This window comes from Pseudophryne corroboree, unplaced genomic scaffold, assembly GCF_028390025.1.
Source record: "Pseudophryne corroboree isolate aPseCor3 unplaced genomic scaffold, aPseCor3.hap2 scaffold_1376, whole genome shotgun sequence".
Taxonomy (NCBI): Eukaryota; Metazoa; Chordata; class Amphibia; order Anura; family Myobatrachidae; genus Pseudophryne; species Pseudophryne corroboree.
Window position 1 is genome coordinate 52221 of NW_026968002.1, and position 22237 is coordinate 74457.

Below are 22237 nucleotides of genomic sequence, written 5' to 3' on the forward strand. Positions count from 1 at the left end.
CCACCTGTGCTTTCCTCCTGCTGCGGTCTCTCAGTCCTAGTGTGCCGCGGCCGCCACACCACTGGCAGTGTTCCTCTAGGAGGGACTGGGAGCTGCTGGCAGACACATTCTGCTGAGACTTACTTGTCAGTGCGGGTTCCGGACGGCAGGCGGCGGGTGGGAGGGCAGACGGGGAGCAGGTGTCACAAGGAGTGTGTGGGTAACTAATTCACAATACTTCCGCTCAACGTGGCACTGCTGGTCCTTCATCTCCCATGTCTCTTCACCAGGTGGCGGGCGGCCCGGAAATTAAGTGATGTGTTGTGCAGCAGTCAGTGTGAAGTGACTGTGAGTAACACTGGTGGTGCTGATGATGCTGCTGCAGAATCTGGAAGCAATTAATTCATAAATATAATGTACTCTATCAGTGTTTCTCTGACGTCCTAGTGGATGCTGGGAACTCCGTAAGGACCATGGGGATTAGCGGCTCCGCAGGATACTGGGCACAAAAGTAAAGCTTTAGGACTACCTGGTGTGCACTGGCTCCTCCCCCTATGACAATCCTCCAAGCCTCAGTTAGATTTTTGTGCCCGGCCGAGAAGGGTGCACACTAGGGGCTCTCCTGAGCTTCTTAGTGAAAGTTTAGTTTTAGGTTTTTTATTTTCAGTGAGACCTGCTGGCAACAGGCTCACTGCATCGAGGGACTAAGGGGAGAAGAAGCGAACTCACCTGCGTGCAGAGTGGATTGGGCTTCTTAGGCTACTGGACACCATTAGCTCCAGAGGGACCGAACACAGGCCCAGCCTCGGAGCTCGGTCCCAGAGCCGCGCCGCCGGCCCCCTTACAGAGCCAGAAGCAAGAAGAGGTCCGGAAAATCGGCGGCAGAAGACATCCTGTCTTCACCAAGGTAGCGCACAGCACTGCAGCTGTGCGCCATTGCTCCTCAGCACACTTCACACTTCGGTCACTGAGGGTGCAGGGCGCTAGGGGGGGCACCCTGAGCAGCAATAGAAACACCTTGGCTGGCGAAAATACATCACATATAGCCCCCAGGGCTATATGGATGAATTTTAACCCCTGGCAGATTCCACAGAAAAACGGGAGAAAAGGCCGCCGAGAAGGGGGCGGAGCCTATCTCCTCAGCACACTGGCGCCATTTTCTCTCACAGCTCCGTTGGAGGGAAACTCCCTGGCTCTCCCCTGCAGTTACTACACTACAGAAAGGGGTTAAAAAAGAGAGGGGGGCACTAATTAGGCGTAGTATAACAATACAGCAGCTATAAGGGGAAAAACACTTATATAAGGTTATCCCTGTATATATATATATATATATATAGCGCTCTGGTGTGTGCTGGCATACTCTCCCTCTGTCTCCCCAAAGGGCTAGTGGGGTCCTGTCCTCTATCAGAGCATTCCCTGTGTGTGTGTGTGTCGGTACGATTGTGTCGACATGTATGAGGAGGAAAATGGTGTGGAGGCGGAGCAATTGCCTGTAATGGAGTTGTCACCCCCTAGGGAGTCGACACCTGAGTGGCTGAGCTTATGGAAGGAATTACGTGACAGTGTCAGCTCTTTACAAAAGATTGATGACATGAGACAGCCGGCTACTCAGCCTGTGCCTGTCCAGGTGTCTCAAAAGCCATCAGGGGCTCTAAAACGCCCGTTACCGCAGATGGCAGATACAGACGCCGACACGGATACTGATTCCAGTGTCGACGATTAAGAGACGAATGTGACTTCCAGTAGGGCCACACGTTACATGATTGAGGCTATGGAAAATGTTTTTACACATTTCTGATAATACCAGTACCACTAAAAAGGGTATTATGTTGGGTGAGAAAAAACTGCCTGTAGTTTTTCCTGCATCTGAGGAATTAAATGAAGTGTGTGATGATGCGTGGGTTTCCCCCGATAAAAACTGTTAATTCCTAAAAAGTTATTAGCATCATACCCCTTCCCGCCAGAGGATAGGGCACATTGGGAAACACCCCCTAGGGTGAATAAAGCGCTCACACGCTTGTCTAAACAGGTGGCACTACCGTCCCCGGATACGGCCGCCCTTAAGGAACCTGCTGACAGAAAGCAGTAAAATATCCTAAAATGTATATACACTCACACGGGTGTGATACTGCGACCAGCAATCGCCTCAGCCTGGATGTGCAGTGCTGGGGTGGCTTGGTCGGATTCCCTGACTGACAATATTGATACCCTAGATAGGGACAGTATATTACTGACTATAGAGCATTTAAAAGATGCTTTCTATATATGCGTGATGCACAGAGGGATATTTGCCGACTGGCATCAAGAGTAAGTGCGCTGTCCATTTCTGCCAGAAGAGGGTTATGGACAAGACAGTGGTCAGGTGATGCTGATTCCAAAAGGCATATGGAAGTATCGCCTTATAAAAGGGAGGAGTTATTTGGGGTAGGTCTAACAGACCTGGTGGCCACGGCAACGGCTGGGAAATCCACATTTTTACCCCAGGTAGCCTCTCAACATAAGAAGACGCCGTATTATCAGGCGCAGTCCTTTGGGCCCCATAAGGGCAAGCGGGCAAAAGGCTCCTCATTTCTGCCCCGTGGCAGAGGGAGAGGAAAAAGGCTGCAGCAAACAGCCAGTTCCCAGGAACAGAAACGGTGGGGGCCCGTCTCATAAATTTCAGCGTGCAGTGGGCTCACTCACAGGTGGACCCCTGGATCCTTCAGGTGGTATCTCAGGGGTACAAATTGGAATTCGAGACGTCTCCCCTTCGCCGTTTTCCTAAAGTCTGCTTTACCGACGTCTCCCTCCGACAGGGAGGCGGTATGGGAAGCCATTCACAAGCTGTATTCCCAGCAGGTGATAATCAAGGTACCCCTCCTACAACAGGGAAAGGGGTATTATTCCACGCTGTTTGTGGTACCGAAGCCGGACGGCTCGGTGAGACCTAATTTAAATCTGAAATCCTTGAACACTTACATACAAAGGTTCAAATTCAAGATGGAGTCACTCAGAGCGGTGATGGCAAACCGGGAAGAAGGGGATTATATGGTGTCTCTGGACATCAAGGATGCTTATCTCCATGTCCCAAATTACCCTTCTCACCAAGGGTACCTCAGGTTTGTGGTACAGAACTGTCACTATCAGTTTCAGACGCTGCCGTTTGGTTTGTCCACGGCACCCCGGGTCTTTACCAAAGTAATGGCCGAAATGATGATACTCCTTCGAAGGAAGGGAGTTTTAATTATCCCTTACTTGGACGATCTCCGGATAAGGGCAAGATCCAGGGAACAGTTGGTAGTCGGGGTAGCACTATCTCAAGTAGTGTTGCGGCAGCACGGTTGGATTCTTAATATTCCAAAATCGCAGCTGATTCCGACGACACGTCTTCTATTCCTAAGGATGATCCTGGACACAGTCCAGAAAATAAGAATTTACTTACCGATAATTCTATTTCTCATAGTCCGTAGTGGATGCTGGGGACTCCGAAAGGACCATGGGGAATAGCGGCTCCGCAGGAGACTGGGCACAAAGTAAAAGCTTTAGGACTAGCTGGTGTGCACTGGCTCCTCCCCCTATGACCCTCCTCCAAGCCTCAGTTAGGATACTGTGCCCGGACGAGCGTACACAATAAGGAAGGATTTTGAATCCCGGGTAAGACTCATACCAGCCACACCAATCACACCGTACAACTTGTGATCTGAACCCAGTTAACAGCATGATAACAGAAGGAGCCTCTGAAAAGATGGCTCACAACAACAATAACCCGATTTTTGTAACAATAACTATGTACAAGTAATGCAGACAATCCGCACTTGGGATGGGCGCCCAGCATCCACTATGGACTATGAGAAATAGAATTATCGGTAAGTAAATTCTTATTTTCTCTAACGTCCTAGTGGATGCTGGGGACTCCGAAAGGACCATGGGGATTATACCAAAGCTCCCAACCGGGTGGGAGAGTGCGGATGACTCTGCAGCACCGAATGAGAGAACTCCAGGTCCTCCTCAGCCAGGGTATCAAATTTGTAGAATTTAGCAAACATGTTTTCCCCTGACCAAGTAGCTGCTCGGCAAAGTTGTAAAGCCGAGACCCCTCGGGCAGCCGCCCAAGATGAGCCCACTTTCCGTGTGGAATGGGCTTTTACAGATTTTGGCTGTGGCAGGCCTGCCACAGAATGTGCAAGCTGAATTGTACTACAAATCCAACGAGCAATCGTCTGCTTAGAAGCAGGAGCACCCAGCTTGCTGGGTGCATACAGGATAAACAGCGAATCAGATTTTCTGACTCCAGCCGTCCTGGAAACATATATTTTCAGGGCCCTGACTACGTCCAGCAACTTGGAATCCTCCAAGTCCCTAGTAGCCGCAGGCACCACATATGAAAAATTAGGTAAGGGCTTTTATAGGATAAAGCCGCCAATTCTGAGACACGATGTACAGAGAGCCAACGTAATAAATAACAATGTTTATTAATAAAACATATAAAAAGATTAATTGTCAAATAACCGGTGAAAAATATATATAAATATATATAAGAACATTCTACCTTTGAGAAAGTCACGTGAACGTGACGAAACGCGTCAGGACCCGCCCCTATCCACACTCAGCTCAGGTGAAATCTTCCAGGTGTTCCTTGGACCCCGCTGCACCCTCCTTCTACAGCATCCGACATCAGCGGCTTCAGCGCACACGCCGCCACGACCGGGTTGTGAGAGAGACGGTCCATTCCTTTCCGCTGCACAGCGTATATGGGCATTGCAGGACATTGAAGCCGAGGACGCTCGGCTCTTACCAGCCCATTTTGGAAAGGTATTGAATATCAATTTCAACTGAGGGACTTTTTTATTCATTAGGATCCTACCAACACACCTGGTATTTATCAACTATCTAACAAGTGAATCACTGAACTTTTCACCCCAATAAGCTGAGTCATTACAATATACCACTAGTTCACGTCTAGTGACTGTTCTTATATATATTTGTATATATTTTTCACCGGTTATTTGACAATTAATCTTTTTATATGTTTTATTAATAAACATTGTTATTTTTTACGTTGGCTCTCTGTACATCATGTTTCGTTCCTGATATTCAGCGCAGCCGTTTGTTCTTTTTCTATGCTATCACCACAATACTACACATAGTATTCCGGCAAGCGCAGACTATCAGGAACATAAAATTGTGATTATTTAATTCTATGAAACACGTATTGGTTTTCACTTTTTATTTTGATGATTAGGCGCTCGTTTGTTGCAGTTTTTTGTTTTGGTCAATTCTGAGACACGCCTGGCTGAAGCCAGGGCTAACAGCATTACCACTTTCCATGTGAGATATTTTAAGTCCACAGTGGTGAGTGGTTCAAACCAATGTGATTTTAGGAATCCCAAAACTACATTGAGATCCCAAGGTGCCACTGGAGGCACAAAAGGAGGCTGTATATGCAGTACTCCCTTGACAAACGTCTGAACTTCAGGAACAGAAGCCAGTTCTTTTTGGAAGAATATTGACAGGGCCGAAATTTGAACCTTAATGGACCCTAATTTGAGGCCCATAGACAGTCCTGTTTGCAGGAAATGCAGGAAACGACCCAGTTGAAATTCCTCTGTAGGGGCCTTCCTGGCCTCGCACCACGCAACATATTTACGCCAAATACGGTGATAATGTTGTATGGTTACATCCTTCCTGGCTTTGATCAGGGTAGGGATGACTTCATCCGGAATGCCTTTTTCCTTCAGGATCCGGCGTTCAACCGCCATGCCGTCAAACGCAGCCGCGGTAAGTCTTGGAACAGACATGGTCCCTGCTGGAGCAGGTCCTTTCTTAGAGGTAGAGGCCACGGGTCTTCCGTGAGCATCTCTTGAATTTCCGGGTACCAAGTCCTTCTTGGCCAATCCGGAGCCACGAGTATAGTCTTTACTCCTCTCCTTCTTATGATTCTCAGTACTTTTGGTATGAGAGGAAGAGGAGGGAACACATACACTGACTGGTACACCCACGGTGTTACCAGAGAGTCCACAGCTATTGCCTGAGGGTCCCTTGACCTGGCGCAATATCTATCCAGCTTTTTGTTGAGGCGGGACGCCATCATGTCCACCCTTTGGTTTTTCCCAACGGTTCACAATCATGTGGAAGACTTCTGGGTGAAGTCCCCACTCCCCCGGGTGAAGATCGTGTCTGCTGAGGAAGTCTGCTTCCCAGTTGTCCACTCCCGGAATGAACACTGCTGACAGTGCTATCACATGATTCTCCGCCCAGCGAAGAATCCTTGCCACTTCCATCATTGCCCTCCTGCTTCTTGTGCCGCCCTGTCTGTTTACGTGGGCGACTGCCGTGATGTTGTCCGACTGGATCAACACCGGCTGACCCTGAAGCAGAGGTCTTGCCTGACTTAGGGCATTGTAAATGGCCCTTAGTTCCAGGATATTTATGTGAAGTGACGTTTCCATGCTTGACCACAAGCCCAGGAAATTTCTTCCCTGTGTGACTGCTCCCCAGCCTCTCAGGCTGGCATCCGTGGTCACCAGGACCCAATCCTGAATGCCGAATCTGCGGCCCTCTAGGAGATGAGCACTCTGTAACCACCACAGGAGAGACATCCTTGTCCTTGGAGACAGGGTTATCCGCTGATGCATTTGAAGATGCGATCCGGACCATTTGTCCAGCAGATCCCACTGAAAAGTTCTTGCATGGAATCTGCCGAATGGAATCGCTTCGTAAGAAGCCACCATCTTTCCCAGGACCATTGTGCATTGTACTGACACTTGGCCTGGTCTTAGGAGGTTCCTGACTATGTCGGATAACTCCTTGGCTTTCTCCTCCGGGAGAAACACCTTTTTCTGTACTGTGTCCAGAATCATCCCTAGGAACAGCAGACGTGTCGTCGGAATCAGCTGCGATTTTGGAATATTTAGAATCCATCCGTGCTGTCGTAGTACTACTTGAGATAGTGCTACTCCGACCTCTAACTGTTCTCTGGACCTTGCCTGCTTACTTTGTGCCTTCCAATGCACAATGCAAACTACAGGTAGTGCTGCAGGGCCCACACCCTTTTACTTGCCGTACAGAGCAGCTCTGGAGCTGTTACAGTGCCCAGCTGCTGCAAGAAATCAGCTTGAATGCTTCAGGGGCTGGGGCATAGCCAACATGAGCCCCACACCGAAGGAGGGTGGAGGTGTTTAATGCGAACTAGGGGTCATCCAAGCGCCGCAAAAGGCCGCCATGCCCTGCACGCCCCTTTTCTCTTTTCATATGCAGACGAGGGTTGAAGCCAACTTTGACCCACTGCTTGGATGACATCACCGTATGCAAATCCATCTGCTGCAGGCCTTCCCCCAGGAATGCTTGCACTAGTTGTTGCATTTGGTTTGTTGTTTGACCCACTGCTTGGATGACATCACCGTATGCAAATCCATCTGCTGCAGGCCTTCCCCCAGGAATGCTTGCACTAGTTGTTGCATTTGGTTTGTTGTTTGGGGGTGCTTCATTATTAGGCAGCCTTCTGCCCTCCCATGTTCATCTGAAAATTTGTGTTCTCCCTGCAGTTGTTGTCCCCAGATGAGAGTTCCCTTGTGCTGCCTCAGTTGAATCTCCTTTACTTGACAGAGATGTGCCTGAGCAGCGGCCCTCCCCAGCCCTATCCCAAATCATACTTATTTTGCATAGGAGATACCATGGTCATGAAGATTGTTCTCCCAGGGTGAGGTTCATTCATTGCATTCTGGGTATGCTGACCCCTGTGATTTCCCCAAATGTGGGAAACTCGACTGCATTATTTGTGGTAGTGGGGGACTGTGTTTGTGCTTTCCTCTGGTCAGCTCTGGTAAAAGTCAGATTTATTTGTCTCAGATCTTCCTCTAGCCTTGTTCTTCTTTCGAGAGTTCCCTTGTGCTGCCTCAGTTGGATCTCCTTCACTTGACAGGGGGGTACCCGAGCAGCGACCCTCCCCAGCTCTAGCCCAACTTCTACTTACCTGGCAGGTGAGATACTATGATCATGTAGGTGCTTCTCCCAGGGCAAGGCTCACCCATTGCACTCTGGGTGTGCTGCTCCTGCGATTTCCCCAAATGTGGGAAACTTGACTGCATAATTTGTGTTTCCCCTGGTCGGCTCTCATATAATTCAGATCTCTTTGTCTCAGGTCTCTCTCCAGCCTAGTTTGCTGTCTGTTTCAACTTCTCTTTTCTTGAGCCGCTCCCTTCTATGCCCTTGCGCACTATCCTGACTTCTCCCGTCTGCTTACTTTGTGCCTTCCAATGCACAATGCAAACTACAGGTAGTGCTGCAGGGCCCACACCCTTTTACTTGCCGTTCAGAGCAGCTCTGGAGCTGTTACAGTGCCCAGCTGCTGCAAGAAATCAGCTTGAATGCTTCAGGGGCTGGGGCATAGCCAACATGAGCCCCACACCGAAGGAGGGTGGAGGTGTTTAATGCGAACTAGGGGTCATCCAAGCGCCGCAAAAGGCCGCCATGCCCTGCACGCCCCTTTTCTCTTTTCATATGCAGACGAGGGTTGAAGCCAACTTTGACCCACTGCTTGGATGACATCACCATATGCAAATCCATCTGCTGCAGGCCTTCCCCCAGGAATGCTTGTACTAGTTGTTGCATTTGGTTTGTTGTTTGGGGGTGCTTCAGTATTAGGCAGCCTTCTGCCCTCCCATGTTTATCTGGAAATATGTGTTCTCCCTGCAGTTGTTGTCCCCAGATGAGAGTTCCCTTGTGCTGCCTCAGTTGAATCTCCTTTACTTGACAGAGATGTGCCTGAGCAGCGGCCCTCCCCAGCCCTATCCAAAATCATACTTATTTTGCATAGGCGATACCATGGTCATGAAGATTGTTCTCCCAGGGTGAGGTTCATTCATTGCATTCTGGGTATGCTGACCCCTGTGATTTCCCCAAATGTGGGAAACTCGACTGCATTATTTGTGGTAGTGGGGGACTGTGTTTGTGCTTTCCTCTGGACAGCTCTGGTAAAAGTCAGATTTATTTGTCTCAGATCTTCCTCTAGCCTTGTTCTTCTTTCGAGAGTTCCCTTGTGCTGCCTCAGTTGGATCTCTTTCACTTGACAGGGGGGTGCCAGAGCAGCGACCCTCCTCAGCTCTAGCCCAACTCCTACTTACCTGCCAGGTGAGATACTTTGATCATGAAGGTGCTTCTCCCAGGGCAAGGCTCACCCATTGCACTCTGGGTGTGGTGCCCCTGCGATTTCCCCAAATGTGGGAAGCTTGACTGCATAATTTGTGTTTCCCCTGGTCAGCTCTCGTATAATTCAGATCTCTTTGTCTCAGGTCTCTCTCCAGCCTAGTTTGCTGTCTGTTTCCACTTCTTTTTTCATGAGCCCCTCCCTTTAATACCCTTGTGCACTATCCTGACTTCTCCTCCTGTCTGCTTACTTTGTGCCTTCCAATGCACAATGCAAACTACAGGTAGTGCTGCAGGGCCCACACCCTTTTACTTGCCGTACAGAGCAGCTCTGGAGCTGTTACAGTGCCCAGCTGCTGCAAGAAATCAGCTTGAATGCTTCAGGGGCTGGGGCATAGCCAACATGAGCCCCACACCGAAGGAGGGTGGAGGTGTTTAATGTGAACTAGGGGTCATCCAAGCGCCGCAAAAGGCCGCCATGCCCTGCACGCCCCTTTTCTCTTTTCATATGCAGACGAGGGTTGAAGCCAACTTTGACCCACTGCTTGGATGACATCACCGTATGCAAATCCATCTGCTGCAGGCCTTCCCCCAGGAATGCTTGCACTAGTTGTTGCATTTGGTTTGTTGTTTGGGGGTGCTTCAGTATTAAGCAGCCTTCTGCCCTCCCATGTTCATCTGAAAATATGTGTTCTCCCTGCAGTTGTTGTCCCCAGATGAGAGTTCCCTTGTGCTGCCTCAGTTGAATCTCCTTTACTTGACAGAGATGTGCCTGAGCAGCGGCCCTCCCCAGCCCTATCCCAAATCATACTTATTTTGCATAGGAGATACCATGGTCATGAAGATTGTTCTCCCAGGGTGAGGTTCATTCATTGTATTCTGGGTATGCTGACCCCTGTGATTTCCCCAAATGTGGGAAACTCGACTGCATTATTTGTGGTAGTGGGGGACTGTGTTTGTGCTTTCCTCTGGTCAGCTCTGGTAAAAGTCAGATTTATTTGTCTCAGATCTTCCTCTAGCCTTGTTCTTCTTTCGAGAGTTCCCTTGTGCTGCCTCAGTTGGATCTCTTTCACTTGACAGGGGGGTGCCCGAGCAGCGACCCTCCCCAGCTCTAGCCCAACTCCTACTTACCTGCCAGGTGAGATACTATGATCATGAAGGTGCTTCTCCCAGGGCAAGGCTCACCCATTGCACTCTGATTTCCCCAAATGTGGGAAGCTTGACTGCATAATTTGTGTTTCCCCTGGTCGGCTCTCGTATAATTCAGATCTCTTTGTCTCAGGTCTCTCTCCAGCCTAATTTGCTGTCTGTTTCCACTTCTTTTTTCATGAGCCCCTCCCTTTTATACCCTTGTGCACTATCCTGACTTCTCCTCCTGTCTGCTTTCTTTGTGCCTTCCAATGCACAATGCAAACTACAGGTAGTGCTGCAGGGCCCACACCCTTTTACTTGCCGTACAGAGCAGCTCTGGAGCTGTTACAGTGCCCAGCTGCTGCAAGAAATCAGCTTGAATGCTTCAGGGGCTGGGGCATAGCCAACATGAGCCCCACACCGAAGGAGGGTGGAGGTGTTTAATGCGAACTAGGGGTCATCCAAGCGTCGCAAAAGGCCGCCATGCCCTGCACGCCCCTTTTCTCTTTTCATATGCAGACGAGGGTTGAAGCCAACTTTGACCCACTGCTTGGATGACATCACCGTATGCAAATCCATCTGCTGCAGGCCTTCCCCCAGGAATGCTTGCACTAGTTGTTGCATTTGGTTTGTTGTTTGGGGGTGCTTCAGTATTAGGCAGCCTTCTGCCCTCCCATGTTCATCTGAAAATATGTGTTCTCCCTGCAGTTGTTGTCCCCAGATGAGAGTTCCCTTGTGCTGCCTCAGTTGAATCTCCTTTACTTGACAGAGATGTGCATGAGCAGCGGCCCTCCCCAGCCCTATCCCAAATCATACTTATTTTGCATAGGAGATACCATGGTCATGAAGATTACTCTCCCAGGGTGAGGTTCATTCATTGCATTCTGGGTATGCTGACCCCTGTGATTTCCCCAAATGTGGGAAACGCGACTGCTTTATTTGTTGGTAGTGGGGGGACTGTGTTTGTGCTTTCTTCTGGTCAGCTCTGGTAAAAGTCAGATTTCTTTGTCTCAGATCTTCCTCTAGCCTTGTTCTTCTTTCGAGAGTTCCTTTGTGCTGCCTCAGTTGGATCTCCTTCACTTGACAGGGGGGTGCCCGAGCAGCGACCCTCCCCAGCTCTTGCCCAACTCCTACTTACCTGCCAGGTGAGATACTATGATCATGAAGGTGCTTCTCCCAGGGCAAGGCTCACCCATTGCACTCTGGGTGTGCTGCCCCTGCGATTTCCCCAAATGTGGGAAACTTGACTGCATAATTTGTGTTTCCCCTGGTCGGCTCTCGTATAATTCAGATCTCTTTGTCTCAGGTCTCTCTCCAGCCTAGTTTGCTGTCTGTTTCCACTTCTCTTTTCTTGAGCCGCTCCCTTCTATGCCCTTGCGCACTATCCTGACTTCTCCCGTCTGCTTACTTTGTGCCTTCCTACGCACAATGCGAACTACAGGTAGTGCTGCAGGGCCCACACCCTTTTAGTTGCCTTACAGAGCAGCTCTGGAGCTGTTACAGTGCCCAGCTGCTGCAAGAAATCAGCTTGAATGCTTCAGGGGCTGGGGCATAGCCAACATGAGCCCCACACCGAAGGAGGGTGGAGGTGTTTAATGCGAACTAGGGGTCATCCAAGCGCCGCAAAAGGCCGCCATGCCCTGCATAACCCTTTTCTCTTTTCATATGCAGATGAGGGTTCCAGCCAACTTTGGCCCACTGCTTGGATGACATCACCGTATGCAAATCCGTCTTCTGCAGACCTTCACCCAGGAATGCTTTTACTAGTTGTTGCATTTGGTTTGTTGTTTGGGGGTGCTTCAGTATTAGGCAGCCTTCTGTCCTCCCATGTTCATCTGAAAATATGTGTTCTCCCTGCAGTTGTTGTCCCCAGATGAGAGTTCCCTTGTGCTGCCTCAGTTGAATCTCCTTTACTTGACAGAGATGTGCCTGAGCAGCGGCCCTCCCCAGCCCTATCCCAAATCATACTTATTTTGCATAGGAGATACCATGGTCATGAAGATTGTTCTCCCAGGGTGAGGTTCATTCATTGCATTCTGGGTATGCTGACCCCTGTGATTTCCCCAAATTTGGGAAACTCGACTGCATTATTTGTGGTAGTGGGGGACTGTGTTTGTGCTTTCCTCTGGTCAGCTCTGGTAAAAGTCAGATTTCTTTGTCTCAGATCTTCCTCTAGCCTTGTTCTTCTTTCGAGAGTTTCCTTGTGCTGCCTCAGTTGGATCTCCTTCACTTGACAGGGGGGTGCCCGAGCAGCGACCCTCCCAAGCTCTAGCCCAACTCCTACTTACCTGCCAGGTGAGATACTATAATCAGGAAGGTGCTTCTCCCAGGGCAAGGCTCACCCATTGCACTCTGGGTGTGCTGCTCCTGCGATTTCCCCAAATGTGGGAAACTTGACTGCATAATTTGTGTTTCCCCTGGTCGGCTCTCGTATAATTCAGATCTCTTTGTCTCAGGTCTCTCTCCAGCCTAGTTTGCTGTCTGTTTCAACTTCTCTTTTCTTGAGCCGCTCCCTTCTATGCCCTTGCGCACTATCCTGACTTCTCCCGTCTGCTTACTTTGTGCCTTCCAATGCACAATGTAAACTACAGGTAGTGCTGCAGGGCCCACACCCTTTTACTTGCCGTTCAGAGCAGCTCTGGAGCTGTTACAGTGCCCAGCTTCTGCAATAAATCAGCTTGAATGCTTCAGGGGATGGGGCATGGCCAACATGAGCCCCACACCAAAGGAGGGTGGGGGTGTTTAATGCGAACTAGGGGTCATCCAAGCACCGCAAAAGGCCGCCATGCCCTGCACGCCCCTTTTCTCTTTTCATATGCAGATGAGGGTTGAAGCCAACTTTGACCCACTGCTTGGATGACATCACCGTATGCAAATCCGTCTTCTGCAGAACTTACCCCAGGAATGCTTGCACTAGTTGTTGCATTTGGTTTGTTGTTTGGGGGTGCTTCAGTATTAGGCAGCCTTCTGCCCTCCCATGTTCATCTGAAAATATGTGTTCTCCCTGCAGTTGTTGTCCCCAGATGAGAGTTCCCTTGTGCTGCCTCAGTTGAATCTCCTTTACTTGACAGAGATGTGCATGAGCAGCGGCCCTCCCCAGCCCTATCCCAAATCATACTTATTTTGCATAGGAGATACCATGGTCATGAAGATTACTCTCCCAGGGTGAGGTTCATTCATTGCATTCTGGGTATGCTGACCCCTGTGATTTCCCCAAATGTGGGAAACGCGACTGCTTTATTTGTTGGTAGTGGGGGACTGTGTTTGTGTTTTCCTCTGGTCAGCTCTGGTAAAAGTCAAATTTCTTTGTCTCAGATCTTCCTCTAGCCTTGTTCTTCTTTCGAGAGTTTCCTTGTGCTGCCTCAGTTGGATCTCCTTCACTTGACAGGGGGGTGCCCGAGCAGCGACCCTCCCCAGCTCTAGCCCAACTCCTACTTACCTGCCAGGTGAGATACTATGATCATGAAGGTGCTTCTCCCAGGGCAAGGCTCACCCATTGCACTCTGGGTGTGCTGCCCCTGCGATTTCCCCAAATGTTGGAAACTTGACTGCATAATTTGTGTTTCCCCTGGTCAGGTCTCGTATAATTCAGATCTCTTTGTCTCAGGTCTCTCTCCAGCCTAGTTTGCTGTCTGTTTCAACTTCTCTTTTCTTGAGCCGCTCCCTTTTATACCCTTGTGCACTATCCTGACTTCTCCTCCTGTCTGCTTACTTTGTGCCTTCCAATGCGCAATGCAAACTACAGGTAGTGCTGCAGGGCCCACACCCTTTTACTTGCCTAACAGAACAGCTCTGGAGCTGTTACAGTGCCAAGCTGCTGCAAGAAATCAGCTTGAATGCTTCAGGGGATGGGGCATGGCCAACATGAGCCCCACACCGAAGGAGGGTGGGGGTGTTTAATGCGAACTAAGGGTCATCCAAGCGCCGCAAAAGGCCGCCATGCCCTGCATACCCCTTTTCTCTTTTCATATGCAGATGAGGGTTCCAGCCAACTTTGGCCCACTGCTTGGATGACATCACCGTATGCAATTCCGTCTTCTGCAGAACTTCCCCCAGGAATGCTTGTACTAGTTGTTGCATTTGGTTTGTTGTTTGGGGGTGCTTCAGTATTAGGCAGCCTTCTGCCCTCCCATGTTCATCTGAAAATATGTGTTCTCCCTGCAGTTGTTGTCGCCAGATGAGAGTTTCCTTGTGCTGCCTCAGTTGAATCTCCTTTACTTGACAGAGATGTGCATGAGCAGCGGCCCTCCCCAGCCCTATCCCAAATCATACTTATTTTGCATAGGAGATACCATGGTCATGAAGATTGTTCTCCCAGGGTGAGGTTCATTCATTGCATTTTGGGTATGCTGACCCCTGTGATTTCCCCAAATGTGGGAAACTCGACTGCATTATTTGTGGTAGTGGGGGACTGTGTTTGTGCTTTCCTCTGGTCAGCTCTGGAAAAAGTCAGATTTCTTTGTCTCAGATCTTCCTCTAGCCTTGTTCTTCTTTCGAGAGTTCCCTTGTGCTGCCTCAGTTGGATCTCTTTCACTTGACAGGGGGGTGCCCGAACAGCGACTTTCCCCAGCTCTAGCCCAACTCCTACTTACCTGCCAGGTGAGATACTATGATCATGAAGGTGCTTCTCCCAGGGCAAGGCTCACCCATTGCACTCTGGGTGTGCTGCCCCTGCGATTTCCCCAAATGTGGGAAACTTGACTGCATAATTTGTGTTTCCCCTGGTCGGCTCTCGTATAATTCAGATCTCTTTGTCTCAGGTCTCTCTCCAGCCTAGTTTGCTGTCTGTTTCCACTTCTCTTTTCTTCAGCCGCTCCCTTCTATACCCTTGTGCACTATCCTGACTTCTCCTCCCATCTGCTTACTTTGTGCCTTCCAATGCACAATGCAAACTACAGGTAGTGCTGCAGGGCCCACACCCTTTTACTTGCCTTACAGAGCAGCTCTGGAGCTGTTACAGTGCCCAGCTGCTGCAAGAAATCAGCTTGAATGCTTCAGGGGATGGGGCATGGCCAACATGAGCCCCACACCAAAGGAGGGTGGAGGTGTTTAATGCGAACTAGGGGTCATCCAAGCACCGCAAAAGGCCGCCATGCCCTGCACGCCCCTTTTCTCTTTTCATATGCAGATGAGGGTTGAAGCCAACTTTGACCCACTGCTTGTATGACATCACCGTATGCAAATCCGTCTTCTGCAGAACTTCCCCCAGGAATGCTTGGACTAGTTGTTGCATTTGGTTTGTTGTTTGGGGGTGCTTCAGTATTAGGCAGCCTTCTGCCCTCCCATGTTCATCTGAAAATATGTGTTCTCCCTGCAGTTGTTGTCCCCAGATGAAAGTTCCCTTGTGCTGCCTCAGTTGAATCTCCTTTACTTGACAGAGATGTGCATGAGCAGCGGCCCTCCCCAGCCCTATTCCAAATCATACTTATTTTGCATAGGAGATACCATGGTCATGAAGATTTTTCTCCCAGGGTGAGGTTCATTCATTGCATTTTGGGTATGCTGACCCCTGTGATTTCCCCAAATGTGGGAAACTTGACTGCATTATTTGTGGTAGTGGGAGACTGTGTTTGTGCTTTCCTCTGGTCAGCTCTGGTAAAAGTCAGATTTCTTTGTCTCAGATTTTCCTTTAGCCTTGTTCTTCTTTCGAGAGTTCCCTTGTGCTGCCTCAGTTGGATCTCCTTCACTTTACAGGGGGGTACCCGAGCAGCGACCCTCCCCAGCTCTAGCCCAACTCCTACTTACCTGCCAGGTGAGATACTATGATCATGAAGGTGCTTCTCCCAGGGCAAGGCTCACCCATTGTACTCTGGGTGTGCTGCTCCTGCGATTTCCCCAAATGTGGGAAACTTGACTGCATAATTTGTGTTTCCCCTGGTCGGCTCTCGTATAATTCAGATCTCTTTGTCACAGGTCTCTCTCCAGCCTAGTTTGCTGTCTATTTCCACTTCTCTTTTCTTCAGCCGCTCCCTTCTATACCCTTGTGCACTATCCTGACTTCTCCTCCCGTCTGCTTACTTTGTGCCTTCCAATGCACAATGCAAACTACAGGTAGTGCTGCAGGGCCCACACCCTTTTACTTGCCTTACAGAGCAGCTCTGGAGCTGTTACAGTGCCCAGCTGCTGCAAGAAATCAGCTTGAATGCTTCAGGGGATGGGGCATGGCCAACATGAGCCCCACACCAAAGGAGGGTGGAGGTGTTTAATGCGAACTAGGGGTCATCCAAGCACCGCAAAAGGCCGCCATGCCCTGCACGCCCCTTTTCTCTTTTCATATGCAGATGAGGGTTGAAGCCAACTTTGACCCACTGCTTGGATGACATCACCGTATGCAAATCCGTCTTCTGCAGAACTTCCCCCAGGAATGCTTGCACTAGTTGTTGCATTTGGTTTGTTGTTTGGGGGTGCTTCAGTATTAGGCAGCCTTCTGCCCTCCCATGTTCATCTGAAAATATGTGTTCTCCCTGCAGTTGTTGTCCCAAGATGAGAGTTCCCTTGTGCTGCCTCAGTTGAATCTCCTTTACTTGACAGAGATGTGCATGAGCAGCGGCCCTCCCCAGCCCTATTCCAAATCATACTTATTTTGCATAGGAGATACCATGGTCATGAAGATTTTTCTCCCAGGGTGAGGTTCATTCATTGCATTTTGGGTATGCTGACCCCTGTGATTTCCCCAAATGTGGGAAACTTGACTGCATTATTTGTGGTAGTGGGAGACTGTGTTTGTGCTTTCCTCTGGTCAGCTCTGGTAAAAGTCAGATTTCTTTGTCTCAGATTTTCCTTTAGCCTTGTTCTTCTTTCGAGAGTTCCCTTGTGCTGCCTCAGTTGGATCTCCTTCACTTTACAGGGGGGTACCCGAGCAGCGACCCTCCCCAGCTCTAGCCCAACTCCTACTTACCTGCCAGGTGAGATACTATGATCATGAAGGTGCTTCTCCCAGGGCAAGGCTCACCCATTGTACTCTGGGTGTGCTGCTCCTGCAATTTCCCCAAATGTGGGAAACTTGACTGCATAATTTGTGTTTCCCCTGGTCGGCTCTCGTATAATTCAGATCTCTTTGTCTCAGGTCTCTCTCCAGCCTAGTTTGCTGTCTGTTTCCACTTCTCTTTTCTTCAGCCGCTCCCTTCTATACCCTTGTGCACTATCCTGACTTCTCCTCCCGTCTGCTTACTTTGTGCCTTCCAATGCACAATGCAAACTACAGGTAGTGCTGCAGGGCCCACACCCTTTTACTTGCCTTACAGAGCAGCTGTTACAGTGCCCAGCTGCTGCAAGAAATCAGCTTGAATGCTTCAGGGGCTGGGGCATAGCCAACATGAGCCCCACACCGAAGGAGGGTGGAGGTGTTTAATGCAAACTAGGGGTCAGACAAGCGCCGCAAAAGGCCACCATGCCCTGCACGCCCCTTTTCTGTTTTCATATGCAGACGAGGGTTGAAGCCAACTTTGACCCACTGCTTGGATGACATCACCATATGCAAATCCATCTGCGGCAGGCCTTCCCCCAGGAATGCTTGCACTAGTTGTTGCATTTGGTTTGTTGTTTGGGGGTGCTTCAGTATTAGGCAGCCTTCTGCCCTCCCATGTTCATCTGAAAATATGTGTTCTCCCTGCAGTTGTTGTCCCAAGATGAGAGTTCCCTTTTGCTGCCTCAGTTGAATCTCCTTTACTTGACAGAGATGTGCATGAGCAGCGGCCCTCCCCAGCCCTATTCCAAATCATACTTATTTTGCATAGGAGATACCATGGTCATGAAGATTGTTCTCCCAGGGTGAGGTTCATTCATTGCATTTTGGGTATGCTGACCCCTGTGATTTCCCCAAATGTGGGAAACTTGACTGCATTATTTGTGGTAGTGGGAGACTGTGTTTGTGCTTTCCTCTGGTCAGCTCTGGTAAAAGTCAGATTTCTTTGTCTCAGATTTTCCTTTAGCCTTGTTCTTCTTTCGAGAGTTCCCTTGTGCTGCCTCAGTTGGATCTCCTTCACTTTACAGGGGGGTACCCGAGCAGCGACCCTCCCCAGCTCTAGCCCAACTCCTACTTACCTGCCAGGTGAGATACTATGATCATGAAGGTGCTTCTCCCAGGGCAAGGCTCACCCATTGTACTCTGGGTGTGCTGCTCCTGCGATTTCCCCAAATGTGGGAAACTTGACTGCATAATTTGTGTTTCCCCTGGTCGGCTCTCGTATAATTCAGATCTCTTTGTCTCAGGTCTCTCTCCAGCCTAGTTTGCTGTCTGTTTCCACTTCTCTTTTCTTCAGCCGCTCCCTTCTATACCCTTGTGCACTATCCTGACTTCTCCTCCCGTCTGCTTACTTTGTGCCTTCCAATGCACAATGCAAACTACAGGTAGTGCTGCAGGGCCCACACCCTTTTACTTGCCTTACAGAGCAGCTCTGGAGCTGTTACAGTGCCCAGCTGCTGCAAGAAATCAGCTTGAATGCTTCAGGGGATGGGGCATGGCCAACATGAGCCCCACACCAAAGGAGGGTGGAGGTGTTTAATGCGAACTACGGGTCATCGAAGCACCGCAAAAGGCCGCCATGCCCTGCACGCCCCTTTTCTCTTTTCATATGCAGATGAGGGTTGAAGCCAACTTTGACCCACTGCTTGGATGACATCACCGTATGCAAATCCGTCTTCTGCAGAACTTCCCCCAGGAATGCTTGCACTAGTTGTTGCATTTGGTTTGTTGTTTGGGGGTGCTTCAGTATTAGGCAGCCTTCTGCCCTCCCATGTTCATCTGAAAATATGTGTTCTCCCTGCAGTTGTTGACCCAAGATGAGAGTTCCCTTGTGCTGCCTCAGTTGAATCTCCATTACTTGACAGAGATGTGCATGAGCAGCGGCCGTCCCCAGCCCTATTCCAAATCATGCTTATTTTGCATAGGAGATACCATGGTCATGAAGATTTTTCTCCCAGGGTGAGGTTCATTCATTGCATTTTGGGTATGCTGACCCCTGTGATTTCCCCAAATGTGGGAAACTTGACTGCATTATTTGTGGTAGTGGGAGACTGTGTTTGTGCTTTCCTCTGGTCAGCTCTGGTAAAAGTCAGATTTCTTTGTCTCACATTTTCCTTTAGCCTTGTTCTTCTTTCGAGAGTTCCCTTGTGCTGCCTCAGTTGGATCTCCTTCACTTTACAGGGGGGTACCCGAGCAGCGACCCTCCCCAGCTCTAGCCCAACTCCTACTTACCTGCCAGGTGAGATACTATGATCATGAAGGTGCTTCTCCCTGGGCAAGGCTCACCCATTGTACTCTGGGTGTGCTGCTCCTGCAATTTCCCCAAATGTGGGAAACTTGACTGCATAATTTGTGTTTCCCCTGGTCGGCTCTCGTATAATTCAGATCTCTCTGTCTCAGGTCTCTCTCCAGCCTAGTTTGCTGTCTGTTTCCACTTCTCTTTTCTTCAGCCGCTCCCTTCTATACCCTTGTGCACTATCCTGACTTCTCCTCCCGTCTGCTTACTTTGTGCCTTCCAATGCACAATGCAAACTACAGGTAGTGCTGCAGGGCCCACACCCTTTTACTTGCCTTACAGAGCAGCTCTGGAGCTGTTACAGTGCCCAGCTGCTGCAAGAAATCAGCTTGAATGCTTCAGGGGCTGGGGCATAGCCAACATGAGCCCCACACCGAAGGAGGGTGGAGGTGTTTAATGCAAACTAGGGGTCAGACAAGCGCCGCAAAAGGCCACCATGCCCTGCACGCCCCTTTTCTGTTTTCATATGCAGACGAGGGTTGAAGCCAACTTTGACCCACTGCTTGGATGACATCACCATATGCAAATCCATCTGCGGCAGGCCTTCCCCCAGGAATGCTTGCACTAGTTGTTGCATTTGGTTTGTTGTTTGGGGGTGCTTCAGTATTAGGCAGCCTTCTGCCCTCCCATGTTCATCTGAAAATATGTGTTCTCCCTGCAGTTGTTGTCCCCAGATGAGAGTTCCCTTGTGCTGCCTCAGTTGAGTCTCCTTAACTTGACAGAGATGTGCCTGAGCAGCGGCCCACCCCAGCTCTATCCCAAATCATACTTATTTTGCATAGGAGATACCATGGTCATGAAGATTATTCTCCCAGGGTGAGGTTCATTCATTGCATTCTGGGTATGCTGACCCCTGTGATTTCCCCAAATGTGGGAAACTCGACTGCTTTATTTGTGGTAGTGGGGGACTGTGTTTGTGTTTTCCTCTGGTCAGCTCTGGTAAAAGTCAGATTTCTTTGTTTCAGATCTTCCTCTAGCCTTGTTCTTCTTTTGAGAGTTCCCTTGTGCTGCCTCAGTTGGATCTCCTTCACTTGACAGGGGGGTGCCCGAGCAGAGACCCTCCCCAGCTCTAGCCCAACTCCTACTTACCTGCCAGGTGAGATACTATGATCATGATGGTGCTTCTCCCAGGGCAAGGCTCACCCATTGCACTCTGGGTGTGCTGCCCCTGCGATTTCCCCAAATGTGGGAAACTTGACTGCATAATTTGTGTTTCCCCTGGTCGGCTCTCGTATAATTCAGATCTCTTTGTCTCAGGTCTCTCTCCAGCCTAGTTTGCTGTCTGTTTCCACTTCTCTTTTCTTCAGCCGCTCCCTTCTATACCCTTGTGCACTATCCTGACTTCTCCTCCCGTCTGCTTACTTTGTGCCTTCCAATGCACAATGCAAACTACAGGTGGTGCTGCAGGGCCCACACCCTTTTACTTGCCTTACAGAGCAGCTCTGGAGCTGTTACAGTGCCCAGCTGCTGCAAGAAATCTGCTTGAATGCTTCAGGGGATGGGGCATGGCCAACATGAGCCCCACACCAAAGGAGGGTGGAGGTGTTTAATGCGACCTAGGGGTCATCCAAGCACCGCAAAAGGCCGCCATGCCCTGCACGCCCCTTTTCTCTTTTCATATGCAGATGAGGGTTGAAGCCAACTTTGACCCACTGCTTGGATGACATCACCGTATGCAAATCCGTCTTCTGCAGAACTTCCCCCAGGAATGCTTGCACTAGTTGTTGCATTTGGTTTGTTGTTTGGGGGTGCTTCAGTATTAGGCAGCCTTCTGCCCTCCCATGTTCATCTGAAAATATGTGTTCTCCCTGCAGTTGTTGTCCCCAGATGAGAGTTCCCTTGTGCTGCCTCAGTTGAATCTCCTTTACTTGACAGAGATGTGCATGAGCAGCGGCCCTCCCCAGCCCTATTCCAAATCATACTTATTTTGCATAGGAGATACCATGGTCATGAAGATTGTTCTCCCAGGGTGAGGTTCATTCATTGCATTTTGGGTATGCTGACCCCTGTGATTTCCCCAAATGTGGGAAACTTGACTGCATTATTTGTGGTAGTGGGGGACTGTGTTTGTGCTTTCCTCTGGTCAGCTCTGGTAAAAGTCAGATTTCTTTGTCTCAGATTTTCCTCTAGCCTTGTTCTTCTTTCGAGAGTTCCCTTGTGCTGCCTCAGTTGGATCTCCTTCACTTTACAGGGGGGTACCCGAGCAGCGACCCTCCCCAGCTCTAGCCCAACTCCTACTTACCTGCCAGGTGAGATACTATGATCATGAAGGTGCTTCTCCCAGGGCAAGGCTCACCCATTGCTCTGGGTGTGCTGCTCCTGCGATTTCCCCAAATGTGGGAAACTTGACTGCATAATTTGTGTTTCCCCTGGTCGGCTCTCGTATAATTCAGATCTCTTTGTCTCAGGTCTCTCTCCAGCCTAGTTTGCTGTCTGTTTCCACTTCTCTTTTCTTGAGCCGCTCCCTTCTATGCCCTTGCGCACTATCCTGACTTCTCCTCCTGTCTGCTTACTTTGTGCCTTCCAACGCACAATGCGAACTACAGGTAGTGCTGCAGGGCCCACACCCTTTTACTTGCCTTACAGAGCAGCTCTGGAGCTGTTACAGTGCCCAGCTGCTGCAAGAAATCAGCTTGAATGCTTCAGGGGCTGGGGCATAGCCAACATGAGCCCCACACCAAAGGAGGGTGGAGGTGTTTAATGCAAACTAGGGGTCAGACAAGCGCCGCAAAAGGCCACCATGC

The 22237-nt window shown here is 49.7% G+C and overlaps 24 non-coding genes and 1 pseudogene across 24 annotated transcripts; all 25 read left to right on the plus strand.

The window, feature by feature from the left end:
• The first annotated feature begins 7606 nt into the window (after positions 1 to 7606).
• Positions 7607 to 7770, plus strand: LOC134995222 (U1 spliceosomal RNA). Its single transcript, XR_010198081.1, has one exon. It is a non-coding gene; the product is annotated as a U1 spliceosomal RNA (small nuclear RNA).
• Positions 7771 to 7922: 152 nt separating this feature from the next.
• On the plus strand, positions 7923 to 8064 carry LOC134995220 (U1 spliceosomal RNA; annotated as a pseudogene).
• A 692-nt stretch (positions 8065 to 8756) lies between these two features.
• Positions 8757 to 8920, plus strand: LOC134995212 (U1 spliceosomal RNA). The gene has a single exon (XR_010198072.1). It is a non-coding gene; the product is annotated as a U1 spliceosomal RNA (small nuclear RNA).
• Positions 8921 to 9072: 152 nt separating this feature from the next.
• LOC134995237 (U1 spliceosomal RNA) lies at positions 9073 to 9235 on the plus strand. Its single transcript, XR_010198096.1, has one exon. It is a non-coding gene; the product is annotated as a U1 spliceosomal RNA (small nuclear RNA).
• A 674-nt stretch (positions 9236 to 9909) lies between these two features.
• LOC134995239 (U1 spliceosomal RNA) lies at positions 9910 to 10073 on the plus strand. The gene has a single exon (XR_010198097.1). It is a non-coding gene; the product is annotated as a U1 spliceosomal RNA (small nuclear RNA).
• A 972-nt stretch (positions 10074 to 11045) lies between these two features.
• LOC134995221 (U1 spliceosomal RNA) lies at positions 11046 to 11211 on the plus strand. Its single transcript, XR_010198080.1, has one exon. It is a non-coding gene; the product is annotated as a U1 spliceosomal RNA (small nuclear RNA).
• A 152-nt stretch (positions 11212 to 11363) lies between these two features.
• LOC134995223 (U1 spliceosomal RNA) lies at positions 11364 to 11526 on the plus strand. The gene has a single exon (XR_010198082.1). It is a non-coding gene; the product is annotated as a U1 spliceosomal RNA (small nuclear RNA).
• Positions 11527 to 12197: 671 nt separating this feature from the next.
• Positions 12198 to 12361, plus strand: LOC134995233 (U1 spliceosomal RNA). The gene has a single exon (XR_010198092.1). It is a non-coding gene; the product is annotated as a U1 spliceosomal RNA (small nuclear RNA).
• Positions 12362 to 12513: 152 nt separating this feature from the next.
• Positions 12514 to 12676, plus strand: LOC134995234 (U1 spliceosomal RNA). Its single transcript, XR_010198093.1, has one exon. It is a non-coding gene; the product is annotated as a U1 spliceosomal RNA (small nuclear RNA).
• Positions 12677 to 13347: 671 nt separating this feature from the next.
• Positions 13348 to 13512, plus strand: LOC134995227 (U1 spliceosomal RNA). Its single transcript, XR_010198086.1, has one exon. It is a non-coding gene; the product is annotated as a U1 spliceosomal RNA (small nuclear RNA).
• Positions 13513 to 13664: 152 nt separating this feature from the next.
• LOC134995235 (U1 spliceosomal RNA) lies at positions 13665 to 13827 on the plus strand. The gene has a single exon (XR_010198094.1). It is a non-coding gene; the product is annotated as a U1 spliceosomal RNA (small nuclear RNA).
• Positions 13828 to 14501: 674 nt separating this feature from the next.
• Positions 14502 to 14665, plus strand: LOC134995211 (U1 spliceosomal RNA). The gene has a single exon (XR_010198071.1). It is a non-coding gene; the product is annotated as a U1 spliceosomal RNA (small nuclear RNA).
• Positions 14666 to 14817: 152 nt separating this feature from the next.
• On the plus strand, positions 14818 to 14980 carry LOC134995224 (U1 spliceosomal RNA). The gene has a single exon (XR_010198083.1). It is a non-coding gene; the product is annotated as a U1 spliceosomal RNA (small nuclear RNA).
• A 674-nt stretch (positions 14981 to 15654) lies between these two features.
• LOC134995215 (U1 spliceosomal RNA) lies at positions 15655 to 15818 on the plus strand. The gene has a single exon (XR_010198075.1). It is a non-coding gene; the product is annotated as a U1 spliceosomal RNA (small nuclear RNA).
• Positions 15819 to 15970: 152 nt separating this feature from the next.
• Positions 15971 to 16133, plus strand: LOC134995230 (U1 spliceosomal RNA). Its single transcript, XR_010198089.1, has one exon. It is a non-coding gene; the product is annotated as a U1 spliceosomal RNA (small nuclear RNA).
• Positions 16134 to 16807: 674 nt separating this feature from the next.
• Positions 16808 to 16971, plus strand: LOC134995216 (U1 spliceosomal RNA). Its single transcript, XR_010198076.1, has one exon. It is a non-coding gene; the product is annotated as a U1 spliceosomal RNA (small nuclear RNA).
• A 152-nt stretch (positions 16972 to 17123) lies between these two features.
• LOC134995228 (U1 spliceosomal RNA) lies at positions 17124 to 17286 on the plus strand. Its single transcript, XR_010198087.1, has one exon. It is a non-coding gene; the product is annotated as a U1 spliceosomal RNA (small nuclear RNA).
• Positions 17287 to 17952: 666 nt separating this feature from the next.
• Positions 17953 to 18116, plus strand: LOC134995213 (U1 spliceosomal RNA). Its single transcript, XR_010198073.1, has one exon. It is a non-coding gene; the product is annotated as a U1 spliceosomal RNA (small nuclear RNA).
• Positions 18117 to 18268: 152 nt separating this feature from the next.
• Positions 18269 to 18431, plus strand: LOC134995231 (U1 spliceosomal RNA). The gene has a single exon (XR_010198090.1). It is a non-coding gene; the product is annotated as a U1 spliceosomal RNA (small nuclear RNA).
• A 674-nt stretch (positions 18432 to 19105) lies between these two features.
• LOC134995219 (U1 spliceosomal RNA) lies at positions 19106 to 19269 on the plus strand. Its single transcript, XR_010198079.1, has one exon. It is a non-coding gene; the product is annotated as a U1 spliceosomal RNA (small nuclear RNA).
• A 152-nt stretch (positions 19270 to 19421) lies between these two features.
• On the plus strand, positions 19422 to 19584 carry LOC134995226 (U1 spliceosomal RNA). The gene has a single exon (XR_010198085.1). It is a non-coding gene; the product is annotated as a U1 spliceosomal RNA (small nuclear RNA).
• A 674-nt stretch (positions 19585 to 20258) lies between these two features.
• LOC134995214 (U1 spliceosomal RNA) lies at positions 20259 to 20422 on the plus strand. The gene has a single exon (XR_010198074.1). It is a non-coding gene; the product is annotated as a U1 spliceosomal RNA (small nuclear RNA).
• Positions 20423 to 20574: 152 nt separating this feature from the next.
• LOC134995229 (U1 spliceosomal RNA) lies at positions 20575 to 20737 on the plus strand. The gene has a single exon (XR_010198088.1). It is a non-coding gene; the product is annotated as a U1 spliceosomal RNA (small nuclear RNA).
• A 674-nt stretch (positions 20738 to 21411) lies between these two features.
• On the plus strand, positions 21412 to 21575 carry LOC134995240 (U1 spliceosomal RNA). The gene has a single exon (XR_010198098.1). It is a non-coding gene; the product is annotated as a U1 spliceosomal RNA (small nuclear RNA).
• A 152-nt stretch (positions 21576 to 21727) lies between these two features.
• On the plus strand, positions 21728 to 21888 carry LOC134995236 (U1 spliceosomal RNA). Its single transcript, XR_010198095.1, has one exon. It is a non-coding gene; the product is annotated as a U1 spliceosomal RNA (small nuclear RNA).
• Positions 21889 to 22237: the final 349 nt, after the last annotated feature.